At 50.3% G+C, this 20408-nt stretch overlaps 2 pseudogenes; one reads left to right on the top strand and one right to left on the bottom strand.

The window, feature by feature from the left end:
• Nucleotides 1–1149: 1149 nt before the first annotated feature.
• Nucleotides 1150–10416, bottom strand: LOC119365835 (annotated as a pseudogene).
• Nucleotides 10417–11061: 645 nt separating this feature from the next.
• Nucleotides 11062–20408, top strand: part of LOC119351614 — a 64795-nt pseudogene continuing 55448 nt past the window's right edge.

The raw sequence follows: 20408 nt of genomic DNA, 5'->3' as shown, positions 1-20408 counted from the left end.
CCAGGCCCCGTGCTGGGCGGTGGCAGGGCCGGCAGCTGCGGCTACGGCGGCACAGACCCGGGTGTGGGAGGCGCAGCGAGGGTCAGGGCCAGCCACTGTGGCCATTGAGGCGCGGCAGCGAGCGACGGTGGGGCCGACAACTGGGGCTGCGGCTGCCTGGACCCGGGAGGCGTTGGGGGTGCGGCGATCGCTGGGGCCGGCCACTGCGGCCAGTGGGGGGCGACGACGGGCGACGGCTGACCAGGCCAGTGGTGGTGTAGAGGCCCGATCGGCGCCGTGGTGGCCCTCGTACCAGGGCAGGGCGGCTGGCCCGGTCACGGCAGCCGGCGACAAGGGCGGTGGCTGCCCGTAAGGTCCGGCCAGGTAGAGGCGGATGCCCTGGACGGCAATGACGAGGTCATTAAGGACCCCAGTGATCTCCGCCGGGGAGTAGACGGCGGTAGGCGACGCGGTGACAGGCAGCGCCTGGCCGGTGGAGGCCCCCCGCGGTGGAGCCGAGCGGCGCAGTGGGAAGCACTAGCGGCGCGGTGGAGAGGTCGATTGGCGCAGTTGAGAGGGAGGTGGGTGCGGTGGTGGTGGGCAGCGGCGGGGTGGGTGGTGGAGCAGACATGATCGGACCCAAGCTACCTAATACCAAATTGGTAGGAGCTAGAACCCTACCGGGTCTAGGGCGTAGGTTGTAGAGGGAGGAGGGGGCTGGGTGTGGTGCTGTTCGTGGTCGCCGGCGACAGGGCGCCGTCGTGCGCGAGAGAGGAGGCGGAGGCGCAAGGGCTGGAGGTGGCTAGGGTTAGGGTCTGGCTCCTCTAAAAGCCGGGCAATAGATTTATTTTTATTGCTTGATTGTCATAGAGTCTTACAACTAGTATATATAACCACAATGAAAAATAAAATAGATAACTTACAGGCTAAGCCCTTAACTAAACCTGTCCAGTGGGCCTCCTACGGGCATAAGTCTGTCTGGTCATAAGACATAATACTAGTCTAGTCATACAAAAAGGAAATGTTGAGAAGTACACTCAGTAGCACATGGCATATAATAGCTATATATCAACAAGAGGAATCAACAGGGTTGACTGATGTAATCAGTCACTTTATGTTCTTGCTGTGGCGTTGACTTTTTCGGAGGTAAATGGAAAAGACAATGACATTTCAGGACGAACATGGTAGTTCCTCCAGTTCCACAACAGGTTTCTTTGGATGGTTGTCGAGCTGGCTCTGAAGGTCTGCCTTGATTGTTTCATCATTGGTGCCCTTAAGCAAGACTACCTTTAGTTCAGATAGATAATTGAGGCCAGTGAGCTGATAAGACGCACTGGAGCAGTCAAGCTTGAGCAGCTCAAGAATCTTCATCGATTTTGATCCAAAGGTTACATGTAAGTTGCTGGAGCTGCTAGCAATCTCAAGAATCTTCAGCATTTCGAAGGTGTCCAGCTGCTGCCCACACAACTCAACATAGAAATGGAGCCTGTCATCCCGAAGTTGTTTGACACGAAGGCGCAGAATGCATAATTTTGGTAGCTTGGCAAGGATCTTAATGTCACTTGGCTCCAAAGTGTCCATCTCCAGATTCAACTTCCTGAGCTTGCTAAGATTGCTCATTGATAGTGCCAGCTTGTCTTGAAGCCCATATAATTTAAGACTCTGTAGGTTCTCCCAAGGCATGGGGGTGTCATCCAAGTCCAAGCAACCTTGATTGTCCTTGTCAAGCCGCACCAACAAGGATTCCAAATGCACATGACCCGTGATTGCAGACAAGAACTCCTTGCTGTTATGCATGTTGATGCCAGACACTCCGAGCTTGCGCAATTGGGTGAGCTTCTTGAGCTCTTTCAGAGTGGCCTTCCCCCTTGAAGCGCCGATGTTGACAACACCGAGCGTGTGCAGCGCCGTCAATTTTCCAATCCCTCTAGGCACCTCAACGCCAACTAGGCCATGACTTTTGCGGGACTGTGGCAACCAACTAGAGGATGCAGCCTGCGTTGATGCTGGGACCGTGGTACCAGCACGAATGTACTACAACCTGTGTAACTTGGTGATGCTGGTTGGCAGGGTGACAATGGAGGTGTGTCTCACATCCAGGCTCTGGAGCTGGCTCAGAACACCAAGTGAACTCGGCAGATGGAAGATATCGCTGCATCCTCGTAAAGAGAGAAACTTAAGGCGCCGCAGCCGCTTCACAATCTTCCTGAGGTCTTCATCCTTGACAGCTGATGCATCCTCCAAATCAAGCACCCGAACCAGCCTCATGTTTTTCGAGATCAAGAAGGATTCCCACTTTCCAAACACTGTCATTGACCGTAGCCGTGAGAAGTCAATGCTCTCGAATACAATCCTGTCTCTGTCCCAGTCTCTGTGTATGATAAGGTGGTGCCCTGTTCGCTGGGTCGTTAGGGCACAATTGGGCCCGAGTTCAAACACAAGGTTCTCTTCCATTCTCCGTCAGACGATGTACTCACGGATGAAGCCAGTGACCTGGCACCTTACCATCCTTGTCTCACCAAAGGCAGTGGTGCCGACCTCTGGTATCTGCTGGATTATGCTCAGCGCGAGGAGCTTGGAGAAGAACTTCTCACCCTGCTCCTCAGCGGATCTTTTCTCGTTGTCCCTAGAGTAACCCTCTGCAATCCACCTCCTAACTAGCCGCCTGCGCCTAATGTTACAACCTTCAGGAAAAATTGATAGATAAAAGATGCATGGCTTGAGTGAATCCGGACAATTACGGAAGTAGGAATGCATCCAATCAAATAGGGCTCGCAGACTATCATACTCCAGATTGGTCTCTAGATGCTGCATAAATCTGTGATTCAAGGAATGTACAGTATCCATCAATCCCACCGTCCGCGTGGCTAGTACAGCAGCTATGGCAACTATCACTTTGGGAAGACCTCCACACTTCAAAATAAGTTCATCCAGCGCTGAATCTTTGTGATTATTTAAAGACGAAGATGACGCCTTCTTGCGTACCTATCAATTACATTGGCAAAACAATACATAAGTTTAAAAAGTGTAAGAATTATTAACTCCAGTTCATCGTCAAGGTAAATATCAATTACATTGGATTATAATGTTTCTGTTGCAGAATATAGAGTGAGTGATATTTGAACACATATTTTCATGCATGCATCAATTCAAAAAGATGCTTGCAAAATAAAAGGAATTTTTTTTCCATAAACCTAAATTTTCGAATTTTGTGAATAGAAAATTCAAACTATATTTAGCATGGGGCATCCATTGCTAATTAAGTAAATGTTGCTTTCCAAAACATGCGCCAACTGGAACTCGTCTCCCTTTTCCTGATTCTCATCTTCTTCGGCTTTTGCTACTTCTCTAACTTTGACAACTAATACAAAAAAAACCTTAAAGTTGTTGGATCAAAATTGTACCATCGAGCTGTCAGGAATTTATTTTCAATGTTATACAAATTATATATTTTTATTAGCACACTAGTGTAAAATTGACTACATCAAACGTCTAGTCATATTTTTTTATCTTTTCTTAGTTACGTTCCTGCCCATAACTTGTTCTACGTTCCAAAGCTTCTAAAAATATGATTTGTACATTTTATAAAATAGATGAAGAAATGCTCATAGATATTCAATGTGGTATATTATTTTCACTTGAAAAGATAATTATAAATATCAACGATCTGTATAGAAAAGGCCAGGTCTTCTTTGTAACTCAAGAAGTTTTTTTTTAGAACGAAGACGCCAGATGCGTCCGACTTTAAATTAATAAAGCCCCAACGGCAGCGTACCACAAACCAAGTTTTAATACAACACCAAAAGCCCTGCCGGCTTGAGCACCAAAGTTCAGATGAGATTAAAAACAAGCCGCCAAACGAGATTACAGGGCAGAGTCCGTACAGAGCACGCAGGCCCGTCAAGCCACAAAAGAACCGAAGTCATGACTCCCTAGCCATCGCATACACTTGCGCCAGTCGTTGTTGGGCGGTCTTGATCAGCTCAGCATCCTTGCGCCTCCCCAACGGACTCCACTGTTGTAATAGAAGGTTACATTTGAAGATGATATTAGCCGGATGATTTGGGAAGCACCCTTCTATAGTAAACTTGTTCCTAGTTAACCATAAGGCCCAGAGAAGTGCCCCAACACAACTCCACATAACCCGATATGCTGGGCCCTTAATCGCATCAAGGAGGTTGAAGAGCTCTGGAGCCGAGCGCGGGTCCCAAAGGACGCCTGCCACGGTGCGGACAGCACTCCACGCAAACCTTGCTAACGGGCACCGGAAAAACACACGATTGGCATCCTCCGGTTCCCCACATAACGCACACGGACCCGTGGCCGGCCCATTACGTTTGGCTACGTTCAAGGAGGTGGGAAGCCTATCGCGAAACAGTTGCCATACGAAAAGCTTAATCTTCAAAGGCATCCGCGCTTTCCACAATCCTGCAATCACGGGTTGTGTCGGCCCTCGACACAACTTGCGGTATAAGGAGTTCACCGAGAATTTCCCGGAGTTAGTGAGCGACCAACTCACCGTGTCAGGTTGATCCGAAAGACCCACCGGGTCGATTAATTGCCTCAAGGCCGCGAGGCTTGCCTGCTCAGGTCCGTTGAGTTCCCGTTTGAACTCAATCTCAGGTGGCGTCGCGGCAAGTGCATCCGCCACCGATAACGCGGTGTCAACGGCAATATCGTACAACTCCCGGAATTCTATCCAAAGGGGTTGAGTACCTATCCAAAGGTCAATCCAGAAATGCGCGGATCTGCCGTTCCCAACCGCAAATTTTGCCCCCATGGCAAAAGCTGGTTTGATCAACTGAAGATCATTCCAAAACGGTGAGCCCCTTGCCCTTCCTTCAAAAAAATTCCCGTTAGGAAAATATTTGGCCCGTAGGAGATCGACCCACAACCCGGATGCCCCCTGGGTGATTTTCCAAATCCATTTGCACATCAGCGCGATGTTAAGCCATCTGGAATTGGTGATCCCGAGACCGCCCAAGTCCTTGGGCCGGCATACCCAGGCCCATTTAACCATGTGGTATTTGTGGTGCGGGCCAGTTCCTTCCCAAAAGAACTTGGCTCGAGGCGTGTCGAACTTGGCATGGACCCCTTCTGCAAGCAGAAACAGCCCCATGGCAAACATCGGCAAAGAAGACAGGCTGGAATTTGTGAGCACTAGCCTCGCCGCTTTCGACAAAAAATTTCCCCGCCAAGGACAGACCCTAGTCCTCACTTTGGCGCATAGAGGCTCCCAATCCTCTATCGTGGGTCGTTTGGTGTCTACCGGGAGGCCCAGATAAGTGAACGGGAATTTGCCCACTTTGCAGTTGAGCAAATCTGCAATGCGCCTTCCCTCCTCGGCCTCGATCCCATCGAGAGCACCTCGCATTTGTGGAAGTTAATTTTGAGGCCCGACATGAGCTCAAAACTGAGAAGAATCGCCTTGACCGCAGCAATGCTATGTAGGTCCGGACGAAACAGCAGTAGCGTGTCATCCGCGTACTGCAAGTGGGTTACTCCCCCTGGAATGAGATGTCCTACCAACCCTTTGATATGACCAGCCTCCGCCGCTTTCCTCAGCATTGAGGACAGCGCATCAACTACAAAGTTGAACAGGAGGGGGGAAAACGGATCCCCTTGCCTGAGGCCTCGCTTGTTTCGGAAGAAGTGCCCTACTTCTCCGTTCACCAAAATAGCAGTTTGTCCTCCCAAGACCAACTGCATGACGCGGTGCACCCAAACAGCGGAGAAACCCCGGCTGAGTAGCACCTGACGGAGGAAATTCCAATTAACCCGATCGTAAGCCTTTTCGAAGTCTAGCTTTAATAGCACCGCCGGTTCCTTAGTTCGTTTGAGTTCGTGTATAATCTCCTGAAGGGCTAGAGGGCCCTCAAGAATATTGCGACCACGAATGAACGCGGATTGGTTGCAATGGATCACACGATGCGCGATCGGAACTAACCTAGTCGCACACGCTTTGGCACAAATTTTAAACGGAACGTTGATGAGCGCAATGGGGCGGAATTGTCTAATATCGTCGGCCCCTTGAACCTTTGGTATGAGCGATAACACTCCAAAGTTGAGGCGCGATATATCTACCAACCCGCGCATAAACCCGTTGCAGATCTCGAAAATCGGGCCCCTAAGTAAGGGCCAGAACCGTTTAAACATTGCCACCGGCCACCCGTCCGGGCCGGGGGCCGTGTCCGCCTTCATACCCATCAGTGCGGCATCGATTTCTTCGGGAAGGAACGCTAGCCCCAGTCCCTCGTTCTCGCAGTCCAGCACCCGTTGCCCTGCTTCCCACACATCCGCATTCAGACCAGCCCTCTGGTCCTCGCACGTCCCCATCAACTTAATGTAGAAGTCGTAAATATGCCGAGAGATATCCTCTTGTCGCAACAGAAGCCCCTGCTCCGATTGCAACCTTAGGATAGAACATTTACGACGTCGGCCATTAGCGTAGGCTTGGAAATACTTGGTATTAGCATCCCCTTTGAGGATCCATTTCAAGCCACTACGATGACGCCAATATTCCTCCTCTGCTCGCAACGACGCTTCGACCTGACTTTCCAGGTCATATCGATGGGCCCATTCCGTCTCCGAAAGGTCCCGAATATCTGCCTGGGAATCGATCGTTGCGATCTCCGCTAGTATGGCGGCTCTGTGTGCTTTGTCGGACCTCCCCAGGTTAGCGCCCCATCCCTTGAGACTTGCCCTGAGTCGCCCGCCGGCAGCGTTCCAGAACTCCATCGGGCCACGTTGGGACCCCACTTGACTCACGCACACCCGCCACTTCTCCCTGAAGAGCTCCTCGAAGCCTGGCACCTCTAACCAGGCCGTTTCGAAGAAAAAACGGGGGCTACGTCGCACTCTATCCTCCCCCGAGGAGTACACCAGAGCTACATGGTCTGACCCAATCCGAGTCTCCGCGACCAGAGTGCAGAGGGGAAAACCCATTTCCCAATCCGGAGACATGAACACACGATCCAGCACAGAGCGTACCGGGTCTAATTGCTTGTTTGTCCATGTGAATCGAGCGCCCGTTCTGGCCACCTCCCTGAAGGCCATCGAGGCGATCGCAGCGTTAAACATAGCCACCCGAGGCCAGTTTATGTTACTGTTACTCTTGTCCGCACCCAACCTAATCAGGTTGAAATCGCCTCCCACCAGGACAGGAAGCGTTGCCTCAGTCACGGAGTGAACTTTGGCTTGGAGTTCTCCCAAGAACTCCGCCGATCTCGAGTGATCGGCCGGCCCATTATTAGTGCTTTCTTGTATAGCTCACATAGTAAATTATTATAATTTTACAAATTTCATTGTTGGTGCAGATCTATATCTATGCTTAGTAATATAAAAAGCACGAGTTGGTAGAAAATACTTCAGATCTATGAGGCAATCGAATTCTTTAATTCAATAGCATAACAATTTATCCAATGGTTGTGGACAAATGCCATGCCATCCCCTAATGAATGTAATGCTAATATCATCATAATTGTACTTATTTCCTCATAATTACTATCTAATATCACGTTCGTTGAATTTGTCTATAAGATGATATTTCTACACGAGTACTAAAAAATTGTTCAAGTTTTTGCTCTGAGGATCCCATGTTGTCTGGAATCTTTGTAAAACTAGGCATATACTACTTCCCTCCGTCCCATAATGTAATGAAACGCCCCTTCTTGAAAAAGTGATAAGAAAACACACCTCTTTCCTGAAGAGATCAAAGGCTGCAGCAGCTTCCAGACCTTTCACATTAAGCACTTGCTCTTTGTTATTTGCGCAGTATGTGGCGACGCTTGCCTCAGTTGTAATGACGATGATAACACTTGTAGAAGATCTGGATACCAAGGCAGCCTGTATCAAGTCCCATTCTTCTTTAGACCGGAGACCATCAATAACCACGAGACACTGGTGCTGTCTTAAAAGCTCTTGACACTCTCTGATGGGGTCTTTCTCCGAATGAAAATCCAAAAGTAAGCCTCGACAAAAATCTCTTAGATTGAAAGGATGGGATACATCCACATCCACCCAGCTGTACTTGTTGAACTGGTTGGTGTGGAGCATTCTGTCACAGTACAAGTTTCTGACAAGAGCTGATTTTCCAATGCCGGCTATCCCCCAAACAGATACCACCTGGGAATGGCTAAAACGTGCCTGAGCTGTATACCTGCGAAGTTCATTCATCTCCCAGTCGCGCCCAACAAGGGGATGATTGCTCATCCAATCTGCGACGGCTTCGCTATCGGAGGGGATTTCTCCATAGGAGGAATTTTGGCTCACTTGAGACGCAACTGATTCCAAGTGTATATCTCCGTAGTGTTGAGAACCCTGCAGGTGGGCAGAGCTTGTTAACACGCAAGAACTACTGAGACAAGGTACATATAACTAAGGACTTCCTTACAAATTGTAAAACCAATAGGGTCTGTCTGTCACATCTAACCTGATCTCCACTATGTTTGTGGTCTATTTTTTTTTGTCTTGGCTTTTTTTGTTCCTTGTTGCTACCTTATTTGTGGGAGGTTAGATGTGACATCCTTAGAAAACATCTAAACGTGAATTAGACAAACTGAAACCAATATATGCCTAAAAATATTTGCAAGATAAAAATACAGTGATTACCATGCGCCTTATATTTTGCAAGACACATGATTTTAATCTATGATGCAATGTGTTTCTACCCACACAAATGCCTAGGTCACCATTCTAGTTCTACATAAAGACATATAGCAATGAGCCAACGATCAAAGGGTCTATGGGCCTTATATTTTGTAAGAAATATGTGTTTAAACTGAACTTTGTTTTTACATAATGAAATGCCAACTTGGCTGGCCTGGCACCAGTGGATGGATGGGCACAGCCTAAATTATTCCCAAGTCCAACAGACTGTTGAAAAAGGTATAAAACCAGCAAGCAAGTAGACTTATGACATGAAAACGCTATCAGTCAAAAAAATTACTTGAAAATTATTTGCATATCAACATATTTTTCATAAAGACATGTACTATATTAGTAATAATCAAAGATTCTTTCTAGAAGAAGGGTTCCATCCATGTCCAAGTCTACTTTGCTTAAAAGAGAAACACGGGATTTCTTCAAAATATGTAAGCGCCGTTGTTAATTACATACGGTACGTCGGTACCTCTTTGAAGAAGGCGCAAACCGAGTGATTAGATGAGAAGTGCTTGAGCTCCATCGGTTGGTACGAGTGTCCGATGCACAAGCTTGCGATCTCAAAATGCTGCGTGGACACGATGATCCAGCTGCCATTCCCCATGTCCGGAAGGAAGGTCCTCACAGCATCCCAATCCAGCATGTCGACGACGAGGTACGTCTTGGTGTTGACCTGGTGCACGAACTCCCTGAGGAGATCCTCCTCGTGCTTGCCCTTCATTTTGGTGAGCACATGTGCGCCCACGTCTGCTCCTTGTAGCTCGCCGGAGCGGCAGGCGTCCGCGGCGTAGACCTGAGCCATGAAGTGGCGCAAGAAGTCGTCGGGGTTGAAGGGATGCGTGAGCTTGACCCAGGCGCGGCAGGCGAAGTTCTGGCAGATTTCTGGGTCGTTGTACGCCTTGCGGATGATGGAGGTGGTCCCGAGATCGCCGCCGGTCCCCCACACGGAGATCACCTGCAGGAGCTGAGGGTCGGCGTTGCCTTTGTTGGTGATGAGCTGCGTGAGGTCCCCCGGGCCTTGCTGCCTCCTGGCGGCGTCCCTCGCCAGGGCGAGCATGCTGGAGCTGGACGCGGTGACGGCGGGAGGATTGGATCCGACGTTGCCGCCGTTGAGATTGTAGCGCGTATTCCTGATGCACACGCACTCCATCCTGGCCTTGAGCTGGTCGATCTCCTCGACCGCCTCGTTGAGGGGAATGGCGGGCGCCATGCACGAGGGCACCATGCGCCACCACCACCTCGTCCCCTGGTCGAGGTGGACAACGAAGCCGATACAGTCCTCCACGTCATAGGCCAGGTCCCGCACCTGCCTCACCCAGGTCATGGCCACCTGGCTGTCCACGCGCTCTGCAGTGGCGTCCACGAAGAAGGAGCGCATCATCTCGAACTCGTCGGTGATGAGCACCAGGTCACGCTTGGCGCTCCGCCGCAGCTTGGCCTCCTCCTGGATCGCCGACTTGACGTTGGTCAGCGCGCCGTCCACCATGGACTTGGCCAGCCCAAAGCCCAGGCTGTCCGTCATGGCGCTCGATCTCGATTGATGCCGCGCTGGAGCGAGACCAGATCAAGGTGTTAGCGCGCGATCGGCATTGTAAACGAAATCATCAACGGAAAATTGAACCATTCATTCAGTACCTGCTGGCTGAAGCTGAATAGAACTCCTCCTCGGCGCCGGATTCCTCAGTCTCAAGCTCTCACAATCGCCGGCGGCAGCTGCAAATGATACGTGGACGAGATATCTCTACCAGGAGGGAGGGGTGAACATGCAAAGACAAGGGTGGGAGTCTTGGCCTCTTGGGCTCCTACTTGCTGCGCATCTTCTCACTTTTCCATGTTTCAAGCGCGTGAAGACTGAAGACGACCGAGACTTTTGCGTGGTTCGAGGTCTTCGCATGTCGTACAGCCCTAGCTACAGCGGCAACGTGTCTGCTCACGGACGAAAAGACCTTTCTTTGCGTGTGGAGAAAAGGGGACCAAGTTGGTTCATTTTTGAGGTAATAGCACCCAGTTACCCTAACTTGCATAGAATGTAATGATTCAGTCTCAAACTTGTAAAACTTGACTCCACCCTAACTTGTACCTCATGTGATGATTTAATCCCAAGCCAATCACATCTCTACAATTGGCAGCCAGGTTGCTGGATCGGTTAGCGCACGTACTTTTACAGAAACCCCCTGTCGTTTTTTTAATCAATCCGCACTCAGCGTCCGAACCAACCGACCAGAATCGGCACGAACGGCGGCCCGTGCGCGTGGCCACCATGGCGCGCAGCACGATGGATGAAGCGGCGGCGCTGGTCATGCGACGTGCGCGGGCGCAGCACGCTCTGGGCGCTCTTCCACCAGGACGACCGCGAGCGCATCCGCGACGACACGGCCTTCGGCGTGTTCCCCGTCTCGTCCTCCGCCGCGGCCGCGGCGCTCCCCACCGAATTCCACCAGCTGCCGCCGGCTCGACCGTGCGTCCCAGAGATCTTCTTAGAGGACGAGATCGTTATGGCCGAGAGCTCTGACGAGATAACTCCGGTGGTGGAGCACGTCTTGGTTGTCGACACCTCGGGAGAGATGGAAACCGAAGCTTATGGGTCCGGAGAGGTCAAGGCCATGAAGGATCACATAGATCTCGAAATCTTGGCAGCCCAAGAAGCCGCCGCCCATGGACCTGAAGGAGATCGTCGGGAGCTTCCGGCTCGCTGCCTCGGTCTTCAGCAAGAAGTGGCACAAGTGGAGGCGCAAGCAGAAGCTCAAGAAGGAGGAGGCGGCCGGCAGCAAGGCAGCGGCCGCGGCAATGCCGCCGTCGGAGAAGCCATCCAAGCCCTCTTCCTTCGGCGGAGCCGCCTTCGTAGGGAGGCAGGCTCGGAGTTCGCCAGAGACCGTCGTTCGTGCGACACGGACCCAAGCTTCTCCCTTGATGTTGGCCGCATGTCTGTCGACGATGTAGGTCTATCCTGGTACGGGCCCCGCGCGTCCTGGGACGGCTACCTCTTCGGCGCCGGCGCCGGCATTGGCCTTGGCCGAGCGCCTGCGCCGCTGTCACGGCTCCCGCCCATCCTCTCCGCGCTCGAGGACTCACCTGCCGGCGTGGTGGAACGCTCCGACGGCCAAATTCCTGTGGAAGATGACTCGCAGCCCGAGCCCGACGAAGACGCGAGACTACTACATGGACACGTCGAGCCGGAGGCGCCGGAGCCTGGAGCGGTCAAGCTCCGTGCTGACAAGGTCGTTCGAAGTGCCCGACCCAAAGCCAGCCCCTGCAGCGGCCGCCATCACCAATGCACGGTGCCCCCGCTGACCGGCAGCTTAGAGTTCTACCACTTCCACCATGCCGAAGACCTGCTCGACCAACGGTTCAGCTCCAACTCTCTCGTCAAAGACTTCCCGGTGACCCTGGACGCTGCCTTCCCGGGCCCCGCCAAGAAGCCACAGCGTCTAAGCAAGGCGTGGACCCTCTGGGGCTTCATACACCGCCAGGCCACGGGCCGCCGGGGCAGCCCGTCCGACGCCCCAGACCGCGCGTTCTCGGAGCCGTGGCCGAAGCTGCGCGTCCGTGGGTATAGCAACGCCGGGATGCAGAGGTGCAACAGCAACGCCAGCGCGCGAAGCTCGTTCAGCAGCAACAGCGCCGGCCTGGACTGCTACTTGGTTAAACTAATTGTTGCTATGTAAAAAAAAAACAAGATTGTTGTTATATGATATATGTCATTGGTGTTCATTTGCATATTCCATTATTGTTGATTATATCTTTTCATTAAAGTGGCCATGTTATATGCAAATTCCTCAATAGTGTTTGCTCATGTTATATCTTTTCATTGAAGTGGTTCGATTGTGTCCAAGTGGCTTTGTTGTTTCCAGGGAATGAAGCTGAGTCGCCTATGTTTTGCCGAAATGTTGATTCATTTCCGTTCCGGCAAATTCCAGGTTCTCAATTTGTCCACTTTTTAGCAAAAGTCATGCTGAAATTTTCCGTGAATTTCGGCATGACTTGTGCTACAAACTAGGACATATCGAGTGCCCGGGATTTGCTGCACCGAGAAGGAGTCAACGTTCCTGCAAAACATAGGCATTTTTAATGTCATTATTCATTTTATTAGGTCTAGAATTAATTGACTAGATTTAATTGTAGGAAACATGGCTAGCAACGATGAAGGACAGGGTTCTGACGATTGCGACGACATCTACCTGGCGGCAGACGAATTTTTGAGCCTTGCCGACGATCAACCGATCTTGTTGCTGGGCCCACTGGTCGCATCGGGGACTGAGACCGACACGCAGACCAGCGCTGAGACTGAGACCGGCGCTGAGACTGAGACTAGCGCTGAGACTTAGACCGGCATCGAGACCGGCGCTGAGACTGAGACCGGCGCTGCCTCGGGGAGCGGAGCCGGTATAGAACCGAAAGCAAAGAGGCGATGGCTTCCTAACAAGCTCAGGACTACTAGGCTGGTGTTCACGGAGGTGGACGACGGCAATTTTGAGCCAAACGCGCCCGAGGAAGCGCGCGCGTGCTACGACAATCAAATTGGCTGCATCATACGGACAACCGCCACCATCAACGATGAGAAACTAAACAAGATAGATAATATGAGGCCCTCCCTCCTAAAAAAGTTGCACTAGATATTCTTGTTCCTGGGCCGGAACGAAAAGGATTATAAAGATCCAGATAAGGACCCGACAATGAAGAAGATAAACAAACACGCCATGAGCAAGTTTAGCGACGTGTTGGCCGCCTGGAAAGCAAGGGTGAAATATCGGATCGTCAATGAAAAGGAACCCTACTTCGAGATTGTAAAGGATAATCCGACAATCACGGCAGAGCACTTTGAAATATTCAAGGTGGCTTGCGAGGCCGAAGCTGCCAAAAAAAGTCGGAGTACATGAAGGGGCTTCAACAGAAGAACATTGGGTGCCACCACCTCGGAAGCCATGGTTACGGCGGGAAGAGGTCCATATGGGCCAAGGAGGAGGCGGAAGCCGCGAGTCTGGGCATCCCAGACCCCTTGGCGGAGTTCACCTTCCCGTAGGAGCATGACGTCCTCAGGGCCCGACACCGTTGGGACCCAGTGAAGAAGGTTTTCGAGAAGAACGCGGTCACGACGGAGTTCATTAGACTGCTGGTAATTTTAGTTTTTGATCAATTCGACTGCATGTTAGTCATATTTGTAAACTGTTGGAAATATGCCCTAGAGGCAATAATAAAATGGTTATTATTATATTTCCTTGTTCATGATAATTGTCTATTGTTCATGCTATAATTGTGTTATCCGGAAATCGTAATACATGTGTGAATATATAGACCACAATGTGTCCCTAGTAAGCATCTAGTTGACTAGCTCATTGATCAATAGATGGTTACGGTTTCCTGACCATGGACATCGGATGTCAAATCCTAAGCATAGCACAAGATCGTGTAGTTCGTTTGCTAGATCTTTTCTAAGTGTCAAGTATCATTTCCTTAGACCATGAGATTGTGCAACTCCCGGATACCGTAGGAGTGCTTTGGATGTACCAAACGTCACAACGTAACTGGGTGGCTATAAAGGTGCACTACAGGTATCTCCGAAAGTGTCTGTTGGGTTGGCATGAATCGAGACTGGGATTTGTCACTCCGTATGACGGAGAGGTATCTTTGGGCCCACTCGGTAATGCATCATCATAATGAGCTCAGTGTGACTAAGTAGTTGGTCACGTGATGATGTGTTACGGAACGAGTAAAGTGACTTACCGGTAACGAGATTGAACAAGGTATTGGGATACCGATGATTGAATCTCGGGCAAGTAACGTACCGATTGACAAAGGGAATTGAATACGGGATTGATTGAATCCTCGACATCGTGGTTCATCCGATGAGATCATCATGGAATATGTGGGAGCCAACATGGGTATCCAGATCCCACTGTTGGTTATTGGTCGGAGAGTTGTCTCGGTCACGTCTGCATGGTTCCCGAACCCGTAGGGTCTACACACTTAAGGTTCGGTGACGCTAGGGTTGTAGAGATGTTAGTATGCGGTAACCCGAAAGTTGTTCGGAGTCCCGGATGAGATCCCGAACGTCACGAGGAGTTCCGGAATAGTCCGGAGGTAAAGATTTATATATAGGAAGACCAGTTTCGGCCACCGGGAAGGTTTCAGGGGTCACCGGTATTGTACCGGGACCACCGGAAGGGTCCCGGGGGTCCACCGGGTGGGGCCACCTATCCCGGAGGGCCCCATGGGCTGAAGTGGGAAGGGAACCAGCCCCTGGTGGGCTGGTGCGCCCCCTTGGGCCTTCCCCTGCGCCTAGGGTTAGAATCCCTAGGGGTGGGGGCGCCTCCACTTGGCTTGGGGGCCAAGCCACCCCCTTGGCCGCCCCCCCCCCATCTAGATGGGATCTAGAGGGGATGGCACCCCCTGGCCCCTATATATAGTGGAGGGGAGGCAGGGCAGCCGCACCCAAGTCCCCGGCGCCTCCCTCTCCCTCCGTGACACCTCTCCCTCTCGTTGGTGCTTGGCGAAGCCCTGCCGAGATCCCGCTGCTTCCACCATCATGCCGTCGTGCTGCTGGATCTCCATCAACCTCTCCTCTCCCTTTGCTGGATCAAGAAGGAGGATACGTCTCTCCCAACCATACGTGTGTTGAACGCAGAGGTGCCGTCCGCTCGGGGCTCGGTCATCGGTGATTAGATCACGACGAGTACGACTCCATCAACCCCGTTCTCTTGAACGCTTCCGCTCGCGATCTACAAGGGTATGTAGATGCACTCCTTTTCCAGTCGTTGCTAGATCACTCCATAGATTGATCTTGGTGATGCATAGAAAATTTTTAAATTTCTGCTACGTTCCCCAACATAAACGATCCTTGTGCCTTTTGCAGAGAGAGCAGCACAGGATTGCGGCCGAAAGCGACTCGCCGTCTGAGACGTTGGCGAGGCCCAAGTGTTGGGGAACGTAGTAATTTCAAAAAAAAATCCTACGCACACGCAAGATCATGGTGATTCATAGCAACAAGAGGGGAGAGTGTTGTCCACGTACCCACGTAGACCGAAAGTGGAAGCGTTAGCACAATGTGGTTGATGTAGTCGAACGTCTTCATGATCCGACCGATCCAAGTACCGAACGCTTGGCACCTCCGAGTTCAGCACACGTTCAGCTCGATGACGTCCCGCGAACTCCGATCCAGCAGAGCTTCACGGGAGAGTTCCGTCAGCACGACGGCGTGGTGACAGTGATGATGTTGCTACCGATGCAGGGCTTCGCCTAAGCACCGCTACGATATGACCGAGGTGGAATATGGTGGAGGGGGGCACCGCACACGGCTGGGAAAGATCAACTGATCAACTTGTGTGTCTAGAGGTGCCCCCCTGCCCTTGTATATAAAGGAGCAAGGGGGAGGCCGACCGGCCCTCTATGGGCGCGCCAGGAGGAGGAGTCCTCCTCCTAGTAGGAGTACGACTCCCCTTTCCTACTCCTACTAGGAGGAGGAAAGGAAGGAGGAGAAGGAGAAGGAAGGAGAAGGAGGAAAAGGAGGAAAGGGGGGCCGCCCCCCTAGTCCAATTCGGTTTGGGCTAGAGGGGTCGCGCGCCTTGCCTCCTCTCTTCCACCACTTGGCCCATGAGGGCCATTACTTCTTCCTCGTATTCCCGTAACTCCCCGTCACCCCGAAAAATACCCGAATCACTCGGAACATTTCCGATGTCCGAATATAGTCGTCCAATATATCGATCTTTACGTCTCAACCATTTTGAGACTCCTCGTCATGTCCCCGATCTCATCCGGGACTCCGAACTACCTTCGGTATATCAAATCACATAAACTCATAATACAATCGTCACCAAAACTTTAAGCATGCGGACCCTACGGGTTCGAGAACTATGTAGACATGACCGAGACATGTCTCCGGTCAATAACCAATAGCGGAACCTGGTTGCTCATATTGGCTCGCACATATTCTACGAAGATCTTTATCGGTCAAACCGCATAACAACATACGTTGTTCCCTTTGTCATCGGTATGTTACTTGCCCGAGATTCGATCGTCGGTATCTCAATACGTAGTTCAATCTCGTTACCGGCAAGTCTCTTTACTCGTTCCGTAATACATCATCCCACAACTAACTTATTAGTTGCAATGCTTGCAAGGCTTAAGTGATGTGCATTACCGAGAGGGCCCAGAGATACCTCTCCGACAATCGGAGTGACAAATCCTAATCTCGAAATACGCCAACCCAACAAGTACCTTCAGAGACACCAGTAGAGCACCTTTATAATCACCCAGTTACGTTGTGAAGTTTGGTAGCACACAAAGTGTTCCCCCGGTAAACGGGAGTTGCATAATCTCATAGTCATAGGAACATGTATAAGTTATGAAGAAAGCAATAGCAACAAACTAAACATTCAAGTGCTAAGATAATGGAATGGGTATAACACCCTCGATGCGACTATATCTCCCACGTGTCGAGGCACGACTTAGAGGCATAATCGCATTGAAGGCATATGTCGCAAGTTAGGCAATCTTCACAACATCCCATGTAATATAGATAATAAAAGGGGAGATAACATAGTTGGCTTACACTCGCCACGTCAATCAAGGTACATAAATAACATTACATCATCCAAACACTCATGGCCCGACTACGGCGCCAAAATAAAAGATAACCCAACATGCGACACGGTCCCGATCACCCCCAACTGGGCACCACTACTGATCATCAGGAAAGGAAACATAGTGTCGTCGAACTCCCACTTGAGCTCAAGTGCGTCACCTGGAGCGGAATCATCAGGCCATGCATCTGGTGTAATAGTAATCTGTGAGCCACAGGGACTCAGCAATCTCGCACCCTCGCGATCAAGACTATTTAAGCTTATAGGTAAGGCAAGGTAATTATGTGGAGCTGCAGCAAGCGACTAGCACATGTGGTGGCTATCCTGTTCATAAAAGAGAGCGAGAAGAGGAGGCAAAGCGTGAGCGAGAAACTAGAGAACAACCTGCGCAAGCATTACTCCAACACCGTGTTCACTTTCCGGACTCTGCCGAGAAGAGACCATCACGGTAACTCACATTGTTGATTCATTTTAATTAAGTTAAGGTTTAAGTTATCTACAACCGGACATTAACAAATTCCCATCTGTCCATAACCGCGGGCACGACTTTCGAAAGTTCAAATCCCTGCAGGGGAGTCCCAACTTAGCCCATGACAAGCTCTCACGGTCAACAAAGGAATAGACCTCATCCCGAGACATTCCGATCAGACTCGGTATCTCGGTTCTTCAAGACACTTCGACAGGTTAAAACAAATCCAGCAACACCGCCCGAATGTGCCGACAAATCCCGATAGGAGCTGCACATATCTCGTTCTCTGGGCACACTCAGATAGGTCAAGCTACGAGTAAAACCAACCCTCGAGTTTCCCCGAGGTGGCCCCGCAGGCTGCCTGGTTCGTACCAACACTCAGAGGAGCACTGGCCCGGGGGGGTTTAAAATAAGATGACCCTCGGGCTCCGGAAACCCAAGGGGAAAAGAGGCTAGGTGGCAAATGGTAAAACCAAGGTTGGGCATTGCTGGAAAAGCTTTAATCAAGTCGAACTATCAAGGGGTTCCCATTATCACCCAACCGCGTAAGGAACGCAAAATCCGGGAACATAACACCAATATGACGGAAACTAGGGCGGCAAGAGTGGAACAAAACACTAGGCGAGAGGCCGAGCCTTCCACCCTTTACCGAGTATATAGATGCATTAAGATAACATGGCAATATAATGATATCCCAACAAGTAAATAAATGTTCCAACAAGGAACGGCCTCCAACCTTCACCTGCAACTAGCAACGCTATAAGAGGGGCTGAGCAAAGCGGCAACATAGCCAATCAACGGTTTGCTAGGATATGGTGGGTTAGAGGTTTGACATGGCAATTTGGGAGGCTCGAAAGCAAGTGGTAGGCATCGTAGCATTGGCATAGCAAAAGAGCGAGCATCTTGCAAAGCAAAGATAGTAGTGATTTCAAGGGTATGATCATCTTGCCTGCAAAGTTGTCAGAGTTGACAGGAACCTCGAAAGCAAACTCAACGGGCTCCTCATTAGAGAACTCGTCTCCCGGCTCTACCCAAACAAGACAAATAAGCAAACGGAACACAATCAACCACATGCAAAGCTCAAACAATATGATACAAAGATGGTATGCTATGCGGGATGCGATGCGGGATGCATATGCAAGATTTGACAAAGGATGCAAGAATCTGGCCTCAACTTGGGAATCCAAGTGTGCCACTGGAAAGATGAGATGACATCGCTTGAAAACAATATAAAGAACGCTGGAATCGGAGTTACGGTTTGGAAATGGCAAGCAATTCAAATATGGCCACGTTCTGCGATTTACAGCAAGTGGCCATCCAAATGCAACAAGATGAACATGCTACAACACCCAAACATGGCATAAAGATACATGGCAGGGATGCATTAATGATGCTTAACAAAAGTCTAGCACTGAGCTACGGCCAATTCATCCATTAACAGGTTCAAACAAGCATGGCAAAAATGCATATGACAAACAGATTCAGACTTAGTGAAATTAACACTTGTCTGGAATTTCAGATCAGGTAGCACACTTCGGAGCAACAAAACTATATGCTACAGGACCTTAACATGGCAAAGTAAAGCATGGCATGGAGCTACTCAAAGAGCTTAACAAAAGTCCCTTAGTGAACTTGAGCCAAAAGGGATCAGAAAATACAATTGCAAGCACGTGAACATGGCAAAAACACAATCAGTTCTCAGACTTAGTGAAAACTGGAGCATGCTGAAACAGATATCAAGTAGGCATGTTTACGAGCTCGATGCACTCATCACAGAGCAAGTCATGATAATCTAAGCATACACCCATTAAGAATACACAAAATGCAAGCTAGACATGGCAAGAATAATAGCATAGCATGCACGGATCAACTACAACATCCTCGGCAAAATCGCTAACAAGTAGACAATCTGCCTAGATTCACGAAGTAGCAAAAGTAGAGCTCGATTGACTCAAGCTAGGGTGCTCCATAATTGCAAACAAAGATATGGATGGATAGAGCACTACAAGATTAACAAAACATCCTTACTGATCATCCTCAAAAGAGGCACGGATCACTAGGAAACAACATGAACATATGGCCATATGAGATAAACAGCTCAAGGACTTAGTGGAAATGCTAAGTCCCTGAAATCAGCATTACTAAGTGCCTCACTTTGCAAGCTTGTGCTAGTCACCACACATATCACAAAAATACATAGGTTGCACCTTTAGAAAGATAGCAAAACCCTTAACAAAACATATGTAGAGCTCATGGGCATATCTTGCACACATTAATCATGGCAAAAATGACAAATATCTAAATGGAGTAGCAGATCTGACAATTATCTCAAGTAGCCCTCTTCTAACAGCATTTAGGGCATCAAGATGAACTCAAATAAAAATGATGCAATGGAATGAAATGATGTACTCTCTGAGACGAACATTTTGATATGCTATATGCGCAAAACGGAGTTACGGATGCAAAGTTACGGCACGATGAACAGGGCAACATGAGCTAAGGTTTCGGGAGAAAATCAACCCTCGAGATTCAGATCCAGATCCGGACACTGTTCATGCGCGGAACGAGGATCGCCGGAGACGAAGTCGAGGTCGCCAGAGTCTAGAATGAGGAGGGGGAGGGTCGGCCGGATCTCCCCTGGCGGCGAGGCGAACGGCGGGTGGCGGCGGTGGCCGCGGCGGTTCTCCGGGCAGCCGCCGGAGTGGCGAGGCGGCAGCGGTTGC

Source organism: Triticum dicoccoides, chromosome 1A (assembly GCF_002162155.2).
Source record: "Triticum dicoccoides isolate Atlit2015 ecotype Zavitan chromosome 1A, WEW_v2.0, whole genome shotgun sequence".
Taxonomy (NCBI): Eukaryota; Viridiplantae; Streptophyta; class Magnoliopsida; order Poales; family Poaceae; genus Triticum; species Triticum dicoccoides.
This window is presented reverse-complemented; position numbering and strand designations above follow the sequence as displayed.